The sequence below is a fragment of the Neomonachus schauinslandi genome, chromosome 8 (assembly GCF_002201575.2).
Source record: "Neomonachus schauinslandi chromosome 8, ASM220157v2, whole genome shotgun sequence".
NCBI classification, from domain to species: domain Eukaryota; kingdom Metazoa; phylum Chordata; class Mammalia; order Carnivora; family Phocidae; genus Neomonachus; species Neomonachus schauinslandi.
The window spans coordinates 56787321-56803353 of NC_058410.1; positions in this window are offsets into that span (position 1 = coordinate 56787321).

Below are 16033 nucleotides of genomic sequence, written 5' to 3' on the forward strand. Positions count from 1 at the left end.
AATTACAAACATAGGAACTAATTTTGATATCCATTTCCCATATAAAATAATTTTGAGTGGATCTAAGGAAATGAGACAAGACTGTCTAGCAAAGCAAAATATTACATCCCAATTTTTTATAGTACTGTGAATACGTGACATTATAGTTCTTCAATGTTATGCATAGAAGTTGTCATCTCCCTTAGTTTACCTCTAAGCATTCTTTGTTAGAGTACTACTCATAGTGTGGTCTGAGGACCAATTTTCATCTAGAAACTGCGATTGGTCTGCAACAAGTATAGGAATTGAAAGTGAGCATGTAAAAAAGTGAATACAATTTGTTGGAGTAATTTTTGGTACAAAAGAATAAAGAAAAGATAACCTTATTTTTTTGTCCTTTTAATATTTCTAATAGTTCACTTTTATTGTTTGCTATAGATTAGAAATTAAGACAAAACAAAAGAAAAAACCTTGTATTTTCAACACGGAGAGTTTGAAAACACTGTATTAATAAATTGTTTTAAGAAGTGTTCAAAGTATAGCAGAGGAAATGATTATCTTGTTAGTTGTTATTTATGCAGACTCTATCACAGACTGAGCTGACTCTTGGATGAAATTTTGAGCTGGAGATGGTGCTGAAAACATAAAATGAAATCTTGGGGGAATCATGGTCACTGGATGCCATGTTAGTGTTCAATTATAATAAATTCAGTTTCATACAGAAAGCAATAAAATACCATACAATACGGGATGCTTAAGTAAAATTTGAGTAGTATACATTAAGTTTATTTTACATATTCTTAAGTATCTATAGATTTCTGTTTTGAGTTAGGTTCTTATGCAGAATTCTCAAAAAGATACAAAATCTTTTCCTGACCAACCCTGGGTGAGTTTTGGATTTGCAAGGCTGAGGGCAGAGCTTGAATCCATCCCAGCTGCACTAAGAATAAGAATGACTTTATATACTTTGAAAAGTCCTAACAGCTGCTACAGAACTTTTCTTTTAGACTATAGCTTGAGGATAAAATTAACCAATCCTCTTCTCTTGGGAGATTATAATTATGCACTAATTTGCTTGTGAGTTTGCAGGAGACACAGAGAGGAACCTTTGTATTTCTTGCCAGAAATAATTTAGATGCTGGAATCTTACTTTTAGAAACTGGTAAGCTGAAACTAGGCTCACTTCTCTATGACCTTTGAAGTGAAGCAGGAGAGCCATTGTTAGATTCCCAAGGAAGCCTGAATTAGAGAAACCAGAAATTAGAACAATTTCAAGATCTCAATAATTAATTCCTAAGTTGTTGATCTCCAAATAAAAGCTTCATAGATGTAATAGAGCTGTTCCAGAAAACACATATCTCATGTTAGGATTTAACAACTGGCTTTCTTAGTAACAAATGTTCAAACAGCTTAAATGAAACCTGATATACTGTTATCATCAGAAAATACAGAGCAACATTCTTGGGGCCCATGCATTAGATCATATTGTGCTGGAGTATATTTGTACTTTGATTTAAAAAATTCGTTGTGTACTTTACTGTGATTGGCGTAATAATGATAAAGGTGAATTGTAAGAATTATTTAAAAAGTGAAACGTTGTCTTCTTTCAGCCTGTATATTCAGCCAGAACCCCCTTCAGACTGTTGGGCAAAGCGAGAAAGGTCTAAGACAGAGCCTGTAGCTTAGGACACAGATTCTGCCTAGTAATGTGCTGGAGCATCAAGGGTGACTCTACCAAGGGAGCTGATACACATTTTCTGGGAGGCACAGAGAGGAAACTAACCATGAAAACTCCAGAAAGGGAGATAAGAAGATAGGTATGTTTTTCTCTCTGGAGCAGACAGAAAGGAGGAATATTATAAAATATGTTGGTAGAGAAAGACTCATAGCACTCATCATTAGAACTCCTGAATTAGAATTTTAATTTAATTTGTTTTAATTTATAACAATATATCTGAATTAATTTTTACATATTATTTAAACTTTCAATAATTTGAAAAGTTTTAGTATGCCTGATATTTTCACACACATTCTAAAAAAGAAAAGAATATTTCTGTATAAACATTTTCCTATACAGTGGAAGCAGAGAAACACATTTACAGCAGATGCTATTATATTGATTTTAATAAGGATAATGTTTTTATATGAACCAATAAATGATAAAAATGTTCTATTCAGTCTGTCTGAATGCACTGGTTGAATACATGGAGAAAGGAAGAATTCTTGTCTGAAGTAGAAATTCTTTGGTTATAAGTAACATATCTAACTTGAGTTAACATAAACAAATGAGATTTGTTGGAAAACCAAAGTATCTTGTCTCCCAAAGAAGTACAACTGAAAGAGATTGGATATTAAGCAGAGTCCCTCTAGGGTTTCCCCTGGAGCTTTACTTTCTGCTCAAAGTCTTTTTTAATTTGATATCCAAATGATGAACGCCTCTATCAAGGAGAAAATTAGCTCCCCTCAAAGTGTTTGCCAGTTACTTTGGAAGTATTAAATAGAGGTCCAGGTTTCATCAACCAGTCTGTAAATGGCCACCATCACTCCTGCTTTAGCTTCTTGGATCCCATGCAGAAGGAGAACTGCCACTGCTCCTGTCCTGTGCAGTTCTTTGGACTGGCTGCATGACAGCTTTGTCTGTGCTGAGAGTTTTGCAAGACCTTATGGGAATTATTCCTCAGCTTCGGTAATCATCAAAATTTTATGTTGCTCAAGAAAATTTGACCTTCAGTGTTTGGCTGTCATCTTGGAATCAAATAAGCTCAAAGCAAGTCCGAGCAAGTCCGACACCATCCCATCCCTTTAACTCTCTCCTACTTTTCTAAACCCCACACCCTCCTCCTGCATCACGTTGCACTTAAAAAACAGCATCCTATGGTGAACTCTTGTCACAAGCAGGTACTAGATGAGGAGTTAAAAGCAGTCAAAGTGCGTAAGGTACAGATCCTTGCTTGACTAACTAAAATGCCATTATGATGTGAAAAAAATTGTCAGCCTCTTGCAACATGATTTTTACACAATAATCACAATGGATTTCTTTGTTTTCCAGTTTAGTTAATGTGATGTTTTAGCTGTGTGTGTGTGTGTGAGAGAGAGAGAGAGAAAGAAACACTTTGAGGGAAATAAGTCCATGTTACTGAGAAAAAGGTCTTTTCCTGTTGGATAAGAGAAGGCTTCAAAGTTCAGGTCTCTTCTCCTAGATAGGAGTGCCCTTGCCCTCAACCAGTTACTTGCTCCTTACACTGCTTGGCTTGGTGATTAATAGTGCCAAGTTCTGACTTCTCTGACACTCAGGATGGGACTGACAATTGCCTGAGTCAGAGTGCCTTGTTTGTATGTTTCCATCATGCTTGGATGTATTCTGCAATTAATTCTGCCCAGTGACAGGGATAACAGGGTATACTTGATCATTGACTTTACTTTTCTCTGGCCTATAGGTTCTTAAACTGTGATGATGTAGATTTATGACTCCTAGATATTTGCGGACATGAACTTGGACTTCTTGTGAATCTTTACCAAGGCCTTTGATTTACTACTCTACTCATTATTTGGCCCACTTAAAATAATAAAGGGGAAAATATTTTTTAAAAATTAACCATTTTAATGGTCCGAGCTGTACTCAGTAAAGTTCAAACAACAACAAAATACTATTACTTCTTCCCACTCTCCCTTTAAAAATGCCATGTGAAGAACTCTTTTCTTTCCCCTTGAATAAAATGTTAGGCAGGTACCATAGGTTTTCTCATCACTCTTGGATAATAAAAAATCCTCCGGACACTGCATCCAAGAATACTCTTACTGTCGGGCGCCTGGGTGGCTCAGTTGGTTGAGCGACTGCCTTCGGCTCAGGTCATGATCCTGGAGTCCCTGGATCGAGTCCCGCATCGGGCTCCCTGCTCGGCGGGGAGTCTGCTTCTCCCTCTGACCCTCCCCCCTCTCATGTGCTCCCTCTCTCATTCTCTCTCTCAGATAAATAAATAAAATCTTTAAAAAAAAAAAAAAAAAAAAAAGAATACTCTTACTGTCCAGGGTAATTATCAACATGCAAAATATGTTTGTTACAAGTCACATCTTTTTTCCCCTCTTCCCAATTTACTCTGGGAACGCTGCAATGCTGTAAGGGATCATGGGAGACTTTGGCTCTATTTCTCCATCATGCTTTTGTATTTCTTCTCCTTTAGCTTACTTTGGTTTCTGACCTGTCTAGGGTTGGTGCTCGGAGGAGAGAAAAATAAGGGAAAGGACATATGCCCATGTATTTGACCACCGCTGTTACCTTTGGGTGCCAGTGCTTGGAAGATGTTTAAAGTTCAGTCTGTTGCAGAATACTTTTCATGATTTCTTAGACTTCCCCAGGGAATATTCATGAGCAATTTTTGTGATATGGGCTGGGATGCTTGTAATGCCAGTTCTCAGATTATGAGAGCTGCAAATTGTAAGGTAGAACACCACAAAACTATTCTTGTTTGTACTTCACTTTGTGAGGTCTGCTCACATAGGCTTTCTCTGCTGGAGCCCCAGAGCCCCCCAAGTAGGGGGCTTTTATGAGATGACTTTAAGTGGGTGTCCTCACCTTGTCATCAGAGGAAAAGCAGTATGCTCCCAATGCATCTCCTTCTGTTGGATCGGCTGTCTCAGGCAAATGGTCACTGTCTCCCAGGCCTGAGCCAGACTTCAGTCAGTTGTAGCTTCCGGCTGTGGGGGACACATAACAAGCTCCCTAAGTGGTCCTTTTGGAGCCCTTCTACTAGGTCTGTGAAAGAAGAAAACAATTGTCTCCTCTGTTGATAGGAGAAGGAAAATATTAGTAATTCTATGTCTTTTTTTTTTTTAAGGAGTCTCCACACCCATTGTGGAGCTCAGTGCAGAGACTGAACTCACAACCCTGAGATTAAGACCTGAGCTGAGATCAAGAGTCAAATGCTTAACCAATTGAGCCACCCAGGCACCCCAGTAATTCTATATATTTCTGAGAGGAAACATCCATTCTTTTACCATAAGCTACAAATGTTTAGTTGTAAAATGTTGTAAGCATAATATGAATTTTAAGAAACCCAAAGGAAGAGTTATAAATAGAAAGGTTATAATCACCCACAAATACAGTCTTGGGTAGGAGCCGGGTTGTAGAAGCTAATATAGACACTCAAGAAAAAGACCAGTCTAAACTCATCTGCTTTTCTGATAAGGTTACTACGCCTACAGATGTGGAAAGTAGTACAAGCAACGTGTATCTATATTTTACTAAGCCATTTGCCAAAGACATACACAATATTTTTGGAGATAAGATGAGGAATGATAATTTAGAGTTTCTATATATTCAAAGGCGGCTGGCATATTATGCATATCAATCTTTAATTATCTGGAGAGAATGACTAATGATGGTATTTGGGAAATACAGTACAAACACATGGATTTGTGAAGAAACAAAAGTTCAAAGAATTGAATTTCTTAAAAAAACAAGATGATTTTTTTAACAACTTTAAAAAATAGGCAAACACAACTAGAAGAAATTTAATAATTTCCCTTATATTAGAAAACAGCAATCAAGAACACAATTGCAGATTAAGAATTTCAACACTATAGCTCATTTTCCTTTAATTTTGGTCTGAAATTCTAAAGTTAATAAAGTAGATGTTACAACACATAAAATGAAAATAAGAGCCACACATGGATTATTTTAAAATCCATTTAAAAATATTTTTTACAAATCTTTTTGAATATGCATATTTTATAATGTTCTGCACTTTATTTAAGGATAAAATATAAGTTCTGAGGAAACAGATTTTAAATGAAGAATTCAGTTATTCAGTTATTAAATCCAATTTACATTATTTTTAAAAAGATAAATTTCTTTTGTACTTGTAGATTTTTCTTACAACATTGAGAATACTGCAAAGAGAATAAAAGTAAGAATATGTGGATCATTCAGATTTTTAAAGGAGACTATAAAAAGAAAAACATAATTATCCTTGTGGGTTGAAAAGATTATCAGAAATGCTAAGGTGCTGATACTGCAATATTCATTTAGCCAATATATGTTCTCTCTTTCTTTTATCATAATGAAGCTATCTAACTACCTGTGGAGGATGTTATAAAGATTAATTACTTCATTTTTGCAAGAGTTCATAAAGTTTAATAATATTAAATAAAAGGACAAATGAAACATTGAGGTAAGAGCTATTAAGCATTGTTACAAACCCACCCATTATTATTACTTATAGGGATGAAGGTCAGCATTTCATTTGCAACATCTATTAATGTAGTCAGAAAACATGATAAAATTTTATTTAAATGTTTAGGAATCTATGATATATAGCCAGTGTATAAAAAGTTTATGAAGGTTTTAATTAAACCATGACAAACTGCACTCTTTTTAACACTTACCTTCTCATTCATGACAGTGTACTCTGCATATTTTTCTAGCTCTGTGACTCTTTTGCATTATCTCTCCTTCATTGTTGTCTCCTTAAAAGAAAGTATTTCTCAGTGCTCTAACATTTTGAATTTAGATTGTATGAATTCTTTAGGGTATTTCAGCTATCATCCTCATTGATGACTTCAATATCTATATTATTAGGCCTTAGATGTCTTTCTCATTTCAGACACAAAATCCCAAATAAGTTAACAGTTCCATATGGATTTACCCTAAGGGTATCTCAAAATCAGCATATTCAAAATGGAACTTCTTATTTTATTTTTAGAATCTTACCTTTTCTAAGGCCTGGTTCTATATATTAGAGCACAAACTCTGAAGCCATAATACCTGGGATTGTATTGCCCATTCTCCAGTGCCTACTTATATGATACTGTGCACATCACTTATTGTCTCTGGGCTTTTATCTTCTAATCAGTAAACAGGGGGTGACAACAAGTTGTTATGAGAATTGAATGAGTTAATAAGTGTGAAGTGTTTCAAATGATGCATAAATCACAGTAGACATTTTGATATGGGAGTTATATTATTGTTTCCCTTTTCTTTGAAGAACTCAAGTACTTGCCTCTTGGTCACTAAGACTCAGAAACGTCCTAGCCAAGTACATTTTACACTTCAGTAAGTTTCTTAAAACAAAACCACAGGGCGCCTGGGTGGCCCAGTTGGTTAAGAGTCTGCCTTCAGCTCAGGTCATGATCTTGGGGTCCTGGGATGGAGCCCCGCATCGGGCTCCCTGCTCAGCAGGGGGTCTGCTTCTCCCTCTCCCTCTCAAATAAATAAATAGATCTTAAAAAAAACCACACACAACAAGAAAGCTCTATTTCCACATTACTTGTTAGCCAAGACAATGACAATCTCCAACTCATCGCATGTTATTATCATGCTATTTCTTCTGAAATTATATTCCTACTCTCATTCTGCTAGTAAACCTTGGTTATCCTTTAAACTAATATTAGGGTCAATCACTTTTGTAAAGCCTTATTTTACCCTCTATCTTCTATCCTCTCAGACAAAATTTACTACTTCATTTCTTGTATTACTGCTACTTAAATATATATATAAATTAAATATTAAAAATGTTATCAGTTAATGCATGATTGATTCATTTGTTTACTACGATGTTTGATGATATGCTCTAGGAAGACATGGACCAAAACATATTTATCATTGAATGTACAGAATAGTGTCCAGTATATGGTGTTTAAGAAATATTTAAACTCCACAGTGGTATTTGTGACTTTTTATAATATGACCATAACAGATCATCCCAGTCTTATCTTCTGTTATCTCTTCTTACCTGGAAAAAAAGGAAGGAAGGAATGAAGGGAGGAAGGGAGACAAGAAGAAATAGTCTGTTGATTTGCAACGACGTGGATGGAACTGGAGGGTATTATGTTGAGTGAAATAAGTCAATCAGAGAAAGACAAGTATCATATGATCTCACTGATATGAGGAATTCTTAATCTCAGGAAACAAACTGAGGGTTGCTGGAGTGGGGGGTGGGGTGGGAAGGATGGGGTGACTGGGTGATAGACACTGGGGAGGGTATGTGCTCTGGTAAGCGCTGTGAATTTTGCAAGACTGTTGAATCTCAGATCTGTACCTCTGAAACAAATAACGCAATATATGTTAAGAAAAAAAAAAAAAAGAAGAAGAAGAAGAAGAAGGTAGCGGGAGGGGAAGAATGAAGCGGGGGAAATCGGAGGGGTAGACGAACCATGAGAGACGATGGACTCTGAAAAACAAACAGGGTTCTGGAGGGGAGGGGGGTGGGAGGATGGGTTAGCCTGGTGGTGGGTACTGAGGAGGGCACATTCTGCATGGAGCACTGGGTGTTATGCACAAACAATGAATCATGGAACACTTCATCTAAAACTAATGATGTAATGTATGGGGATTAACATAAGAATAAAAAAAAAAAAAAAGACATAAGAACCAACCTGAAGAGACTCCCACTGGCCTAAGATGGGATAAACATAAGCACCAAAATGTACAATAATTGCAATGGATTGGAAGATATCAAATATAGTTTTTAAAGATTTAAAAAAAAAAAAAAATTAAAAAAAAGAAATAGTCTGTTGTTCCCCTGCTAAATGTTAGCATATTAACATAAATTGTTAAATGAGATACATAAATTGTTGTACCTATATCAGAACATTTATCACAATCTGCCTGAGTTGAAGTTGTTCATTTGGAGTAGACAGATAGCTAGTAAATTGTGGGCTTCAGGAGGACCAAAGATATTTCATTTTTGTGACGGAAATATGTTAGTTGAACTGACTTAAACTAGTATAAGCCAATAAAAATGGATTTTTGTCTTAGATTTATAGGAAATGAAATGTTCTTTCTGGAAATTTTCATTTCCTATAAATAAGCATTCAAAAGATAATGACAACTCTATGTTAGAAATGTGCATGTATGTGTGTGTATGTGTGTGTGTGTGTGTGCGTGTGCATATGGTCATGTGCAAAGAGCAAGCCTCCCTAATCAGGAACATCAAAGTCCTAGCAACTTAGATTACTTTACTGAATGATAACTGATACACCGAACAGAGGACATATTTTTGAGGTACAGATACATCCTTTATATTCAGAGGGAGCCCTTGAATAACCTTGGTGAAATCTGAACTTTGTGTATACAACTATTGTATATATATTTTTCAGTATGTTCAACCCCCCCCCAAAAAGAGTGATGTTTCCCTTATAAGCTTGTTTGAGTCATTAAATTGAATCATGCACAAAATCTAAGTGGCAAAGCTGAATTAAAATCTTGATCCTGAAGAGACAACTAGAAACAACCCACTTAACTAGCCTCTCAGTACATACGATACAAGGTTGTGCTTCAGAAATATTATAAATTATTCAATTCTTTTTTTTTTAAGATTTTATTTATTTATTTGACAGAGAGAGACAGCGAGAGAGAGCACACAAGCAGGGGGAGCGCGAGAGGGAGAACAGGCTTCCCGCGGAGCAGGGAGTCCAATGCGGGGCTCAATCCCAGGACCCTGGGATCATGACCTGAGCTGAAGGCAGCCGCTTAACGACTGAGCCACCCTTCAGCAAATACAACCGAGTGAGTATTTTGTTCTAGGCTAAGAGATGTCTCAGAAAATAGCTGTTAACAGGAGGGATAACATTCCTGCTCCCATGGATGACATGTCAATTGGAAGAAATAGGAATTGAATACCTACACACACAATAAAACTAAATAATTACACTGTGCTAAATGTTGTAAAGGAACATACAGAGTATTATAAAACTTGATAACAAGAGGCTTTGATATCTAATGAGAAGTGATATTTATGATGATAAATATCATGGAGTAATTGATATTCAGGCTAAGACTTGAAAAATTACTAAGAGTTGGCCATGAAAAGTGGGTGATATATTTTGTGAATTTTTCGCAGTGCCACATAAAATCAAGTAACTACAGAATTCAGTGTAATTCATCCCTATTTTATAGTTATATTTTAATATATGTAATAGGATCAATTCTCTACTCTTTACAGAAGTGGTAAACATACAAAGTAAGTAAAAGCCCAGTAAATGGAAGTCCCAGGATTTCTTTTCAAGATTCATATGGTTTGCTAGAGTTCAGAGAACAGAATCTAAGAAACTCATCTGAGTAGGTAGCATATGATAGAAAGTTCCCAGTAAGGACTTGTTAATAGAATAGAATATTTGGCTTATGTTGATTTGAAATCTAGCAAATCACTTAACATATCTATATTAACAATGATTAGCTCATACAAGGTATTCTGGACTGGGAATCAGTCTGTCAGATTGATTTACTCATAAAAACTTGCATATACCCATGAAAGCAATGATAATAATTGTGAAGTTGCAGACTTTGCCCTGATTAGCATAGTTTTGTGCTTACTTTTCTACCCCAAGACATCTCAAAATGTAACTCACTAAGTAAAGGAGCAGGTATTGTGAGGAGAGATGTGGGAAGTTATGTAAAGAAAGGATGTTTGAATCAAACACTCTGGTTGAAATCACATTTTCATTTCATTTCATTTCATTTCTTTCTTTTTTTTTTTTTTTTGAGAAATAGAGAGAGCACGAATGGGTGGGTGGGGGAAGGGCAGAGGAAGAGGGGGAGAGAGAATCTTAAACAGGCTCCAGGCTCAGCATGGTGCTTGAGGCAGGCCTGGGCCTCTATCTCACAACCCTGAGATCATGACCTGAGCTGAAATCAAGAGTTGGATGCTTAGCCGACTGAGCCACCCAGGCGCCCCCACATCTTCATTTCTATGTATCATAGCGAATTATTTAATTCCTATGTGCTTCATTTCCCTTTTATTTAAAATGAAACTGATCATGTATCTGGTGGTTCCTATAATTAATACTGTTAATGGCTTTTGACAAGTTAGTTGTTTGGGCTGTTAGGACCCATTCTCTAAGTGATTGTGGTGCTTTTGGAGTCCTGAAGTAATAAAGAAAACATCACATGGACAGAATTTTATATTTTATTAGTTACAAGATGTCTTGCGTGGTCTCGTAATCTGCTCAGTACCAGTAATAGTGCAACTAAAAAATATTTCACATATCTATAAGCCAAAACTTGCTATTTCTAAGTTTTTCTACTTCTAACACAAAACCATAATCACCCATATTCTATGATTGACTGTTAGGAAGCATTAAGGGCAATATGTTTATCTGCATTTGTTCCTTGTATCCTGAGAGGTATTCTCTTTACAGTATCATCCTCAAAAAACAAACAACAACAAAACAAAAGAAAAAAACACAAAACAACAAAACAACCAACCAACCAAACAAACAAAAACCTTTGATAGTTTATCATATTTTTAATTTACTCTTTAAAAACTTAAGAATTAAGAGTGGCTTAGGTCTTCATTTATTTTATTCTCCATGTCCAGAATTAATAAATAATTACCCAACACCCCAAATTATTTAGATCCTATAAGTCAACTAATGGAAAGTGAAAACTAGAAGTTGTCATAACTGAATCTTCTCAATAAATAAATAAACCAAAGAGAATTATCAAATTATTTATTGTAGAATGGGCTAGAACTGAACTGTTGCTTAAATCCTGAAGACCTATTCCTGAAGAATTTAAATTGGAAGCACAGGTTATCTTTTCAGTTCAAATGAAGCAATCCTAGTACAAGTAACCTGAGCATTTGAGTTAGTTTTCTCATCTGTAACATGTGAGATACTCTATATATCTATATCCCTATATCTATATCTCTTTCTTTGTCATCTCTATCTAATCCAGTTTGTGGGTTTTCGAGTATGTGTGTGTAGACGTGGAAATGGAATAATGGATATAAACATATATACTGGAACACAATGAAGCTTTTTTCTTTGTAGATTCCAGCTTTTCTTTATTTTCAGAAGTGTTGTGAAATATATATTTTTTGTCATCTGTTCAGTTATCATCTTGAAGTTCAACTACCTTGAAATTCAGCTATCTTTCTCTATTTTAGGTCATTCATAGCTGAGCTAACACACAGATATTATTATAAAATCAGACTCACATGGATCAGAGATGTCACCCAACATTAAGCTTTAATAACTACTGTCAAGGATATGAGAAATCAAAAAGCTCAAAGCAGAGTTCTGGGACATCAAGGGTAGCTTCTCAGAGCCTGTCTTCCTACATTGGATGTTCACCTTGTTCCAGAGTAATAGACATGATTCACAGGTAAGGCTCATAGTATCATCTCACACAATGGGAGCATGTCCATTTTGAATCATCTCCATTTTTAACCTCAGAGTTGTGCATCTCCCCAGGGAAACATGCCTTATAGATCCTGAATACTATTTACTATAGGGAATTCTTAGGAAGATCATGTTAAGGGCAATTCAGAGATAAGATTTCTTCCTCCTAGTACATAGCGTTAGTTTATTTTCCCAGAGGTCCAGTTGACAAAAAGACTGCACCAGGTTACCTGCTTAGTTCCTCCCCTGGGGCATCACTCATAAAAGAAGTGACATAATCCCAAACCAGAAGCTTTAACTTCTTCCTGACAGTAGTTAATACCATTTTTCATTCTCATTCTGTTTTCCATTCCCTCTGAATTTTGTGTAAGTTTGCCACAACTGTTATGCAGCCCAATGTCTGTATTTATTGCAATTCTATATCTGCTTTTGATAATGAATTAAATGCTGCTATTTTAGTTCTGTCATGAATTATTTCAGGTATCATTATCTTCATTTCTCTGAATGAATCATCCTTTTTACCACCCCTCCCAGTCTCTTGAAAAGTCTTGTATAGTCTATATTAGATTTTCCAAAGCTTGTAAGACAAGTATCACTTCCTCCTTTTTTCACCCTTCTCTTCGTTGAATACATCTTCTCCCAAGCAAATTCTTTGTTCCCTTCCATATTGCATCATTGCTTTTTAATTTTTTTCAGAATTTTCACGCAGATTCCATATATTTTATTTTGTTGGTAATTATATTTTAAATCAATTTTATTACTTTCCACAGTATTTTATACAAATAGTTTAAAAAGTTAAATAGTGGTAAATATCTTATAATAAAATTCACTAGTATCTCTTAGTGCTCAGTTCTATCCAAAAGGTAAAAAAAAACCTTGTCTCTGAGTTTGGTATTTCCAGTTTTTGAAATATATGTGAAGTATTGGGTGTTATACACAAACAATGAATCATGGAACGCTACATCAAAAACTAATGTTGTAATGTATGGTGATTAACATAACATAATAAAAAAAAGTGAAATATATGTGTGCTTAATCTATCTAAATATGTGTTTCTGTATTAATAATTTTTATTTCATAGCTATTATTTTTATTCTCACCATTACTCCATCTATTTATTATTATTTCTGTTTATTCAGTTATGATGTCTGATATAGTATCTCTTTTAGGAAGTCCTTTCTTAAATAGATCGTATAGCCTGACTATAAACCCATGCCTATCATATTTTTTATGCTTTATGCTTCAAGCTTTTATGTCCCTTTTGAGTTCTCATCAAACTTCCTTCTACTTCTCAAGTTTTAGTACCCCATCAACATTTTTATTATGATGTTCTAAAATATCTTTTGTTTGTGGTAAATATATATGTATTTTTAGAATGGCAGTTACTGTGATTCTATAAGGTAGCCCCTTTCTTTGGGATCCACTCCAGGAGAATATTTACTGAGCTGGAATGTGCTTATTGCAGATTCTGATTATCAGAAGAAGCTCAGAGGTGCAGATTACTTGCCAGGACCTTTCCAGTCTTGGTGGTCTCCTCTGTGAATAAGACATGCATCATTGACTTTCTATATCTTGTGGAAGTTAACTCTGTAAGGATGCTCTTCCACTACATCCATGTTTCTTGTGACTATAGCTCTACCTTCCAGGATATAAAAAGAGCTTATTCTATACAACATACCCATAAGGTAGATACTTTTCTAGTAGTTCCAATTTACAGCTAAGAAAACTGAGTTTAAAAAGTTAAACTGCCTAAGTTACTCTTCTTGTAAACAAAGTTTGCACTTAAATCTCAAATTGCCTCATTGCATGCTCTGAGATAGTAGGAGTTCTAATAATTTGCTTGTAGGATGGTAGGCCTGCCTGAATGAGCAGGGGTGGAGGTTGGGGTGGGTCTCTATGACTTAGAAGTTTGTTCTTTAATCATCTACTCTCACAGGAAACCTTGCCTTGCAGGCTTTCTGTTTATGGTAGTCACTTAATGAAAAAAATCTTCCCAATATCACTTACCAGTTGCTACTTCTTATCCTGCATATCGCAGGGCTGTATTCACATTTCCAAATGAGGGTTCAGATTATGATTTTATGAAGGTGCCCTTCTTTTATTTCTCAGACATTCTTTCACTGGAATGAAAAAAAAATTGAGAGTTTATCCTATGTCTCTTCTAATCTGGCCCTGTGTGCATTCTAACAACCAAATAATTGATGTTTCTGTCATATAGATGAGAATATTCCTAGTTTTCTATGTTAATGAAACTATGTCCCTATTTTCATGCATAGTGGATCATTTCATGGATATCTCCCAATGGCAGAGTTAGACATCAGTTTTTATATTACTATTTTAATCCGTTGACTACCTGATGTTTGTTTCATTAGGAATTGTAAAATGGGTCAAGAGGCAGATAGACTCCTCTCTTGAGTTTGCCACCTTATTTACTCTTTTTCTCATAATTTTTAAACACTCATACTCTAGTCAAACAGATCTACTTATTTCCTGCAACACAGGAGATGACTCAGTACTTTTGTCATTTGTCACTACTACCCCCCCCCTAATTTTTAATATCTCCTTCACCCTTCTCTGAATTTACCCAAATGCACAATATCCAACTTAAGTTGTGTATATTCTATGAAGACTTCACTGGTTACTCTTATTTGTACAGATCTTTTTCTGATAATAATTGTCATTTTAATTTTTTCTACCCTCTAGACTTTAATATGAAGTTCAGTAAATTTACTTTTAATTGTGCTCTGATTGTTTTGTGTTTCTTTGTTGGGTTTCTTCATGTAATATGATAATGAAGAAGAAACTATACCTCTCACTTTTTGTCTCTATATCACATGGTCTAGCCAGGTGCTCTCTTCCCTGACTGCACATGTGAATCATCTTCAGGAAAGAGGTGAATGAGGAGGGGCAAATGCAGTGTTAAAATCACCTATACCTGAGCTCCACCCCAGAGAAGTAAAATTACAGTCTCTTGATGTGTGGCTCAGGCACTGAATTGTGTTCCATTTCCAACTGATTCTAATGCATGCCAAGTTTGAGAAACCCTGCCTTAGCACTATGTTGAGAATTTAACAGTATTTACCACACATATGATTAAGTATGCATCAGAGAACATCAAAGAACATCCAGGGATAAGAAAAGTTTCCAAGGAAGAAAGTTTTAGACTTCAACATGAATAAATGAGCCATAAATTGTGAATCATAAAAGGTAACTGATTGAAGCAGAAGTAATGATTAGAGATAATTGATAGAAGAAGTGTAATGATGGAGATTTCAAATTTTCCAAGTAAAAGAACTAAAATTAAATTGGATTTTATAAGCATATGTAAGCAGGTACAAACCATAGATGTAAAAGAGCATTCAGACCATGTCAATTTGGACTCATCTCAAAAAGGAGAAAGGAAATATAGCAAGTTGAGCACTAAAAGACTGAAGTGTCAGAGTATGAAAAAAGGTCTTTGATAGTGATTATCTGAAAATAATAAAATGGAATATAAGTTGTAAAATGAAGAGCCTATCTAAGATAGCTGCAGGCACCTCTGCCCCTTTGGAAGACGGGTGTTTTAGGATGTTGGAGGGAGTTCAATGGAGCTTAAATAATTGCAGCTGAAGGAAGAGTTCTATCCCAATCTGATTCTCTCTGATAAGTTGACAGATCCAGCCACTGGTAAGCAATAAGATACAGAATTTAAAAAGCAAACTTCTCAAGAGAATGAGGATATCAAGACGTAGACTTGCTCTGGCTTCAGGCATTTAGGATACTAGGCTAAGAGTGAAAGATGAATTTGAGACCACCCCAGAAAGAAGGAATAGAACTTTTCATGTCCTTCCTGTATTGTCCAGGACTACTTCAGATCCTGCTGGAGCTGTGTCTGACCTGGCTATTCACGGATAATAACAAAATAGAAGTTCATGTGAATTTCAAGTTAGTGTGC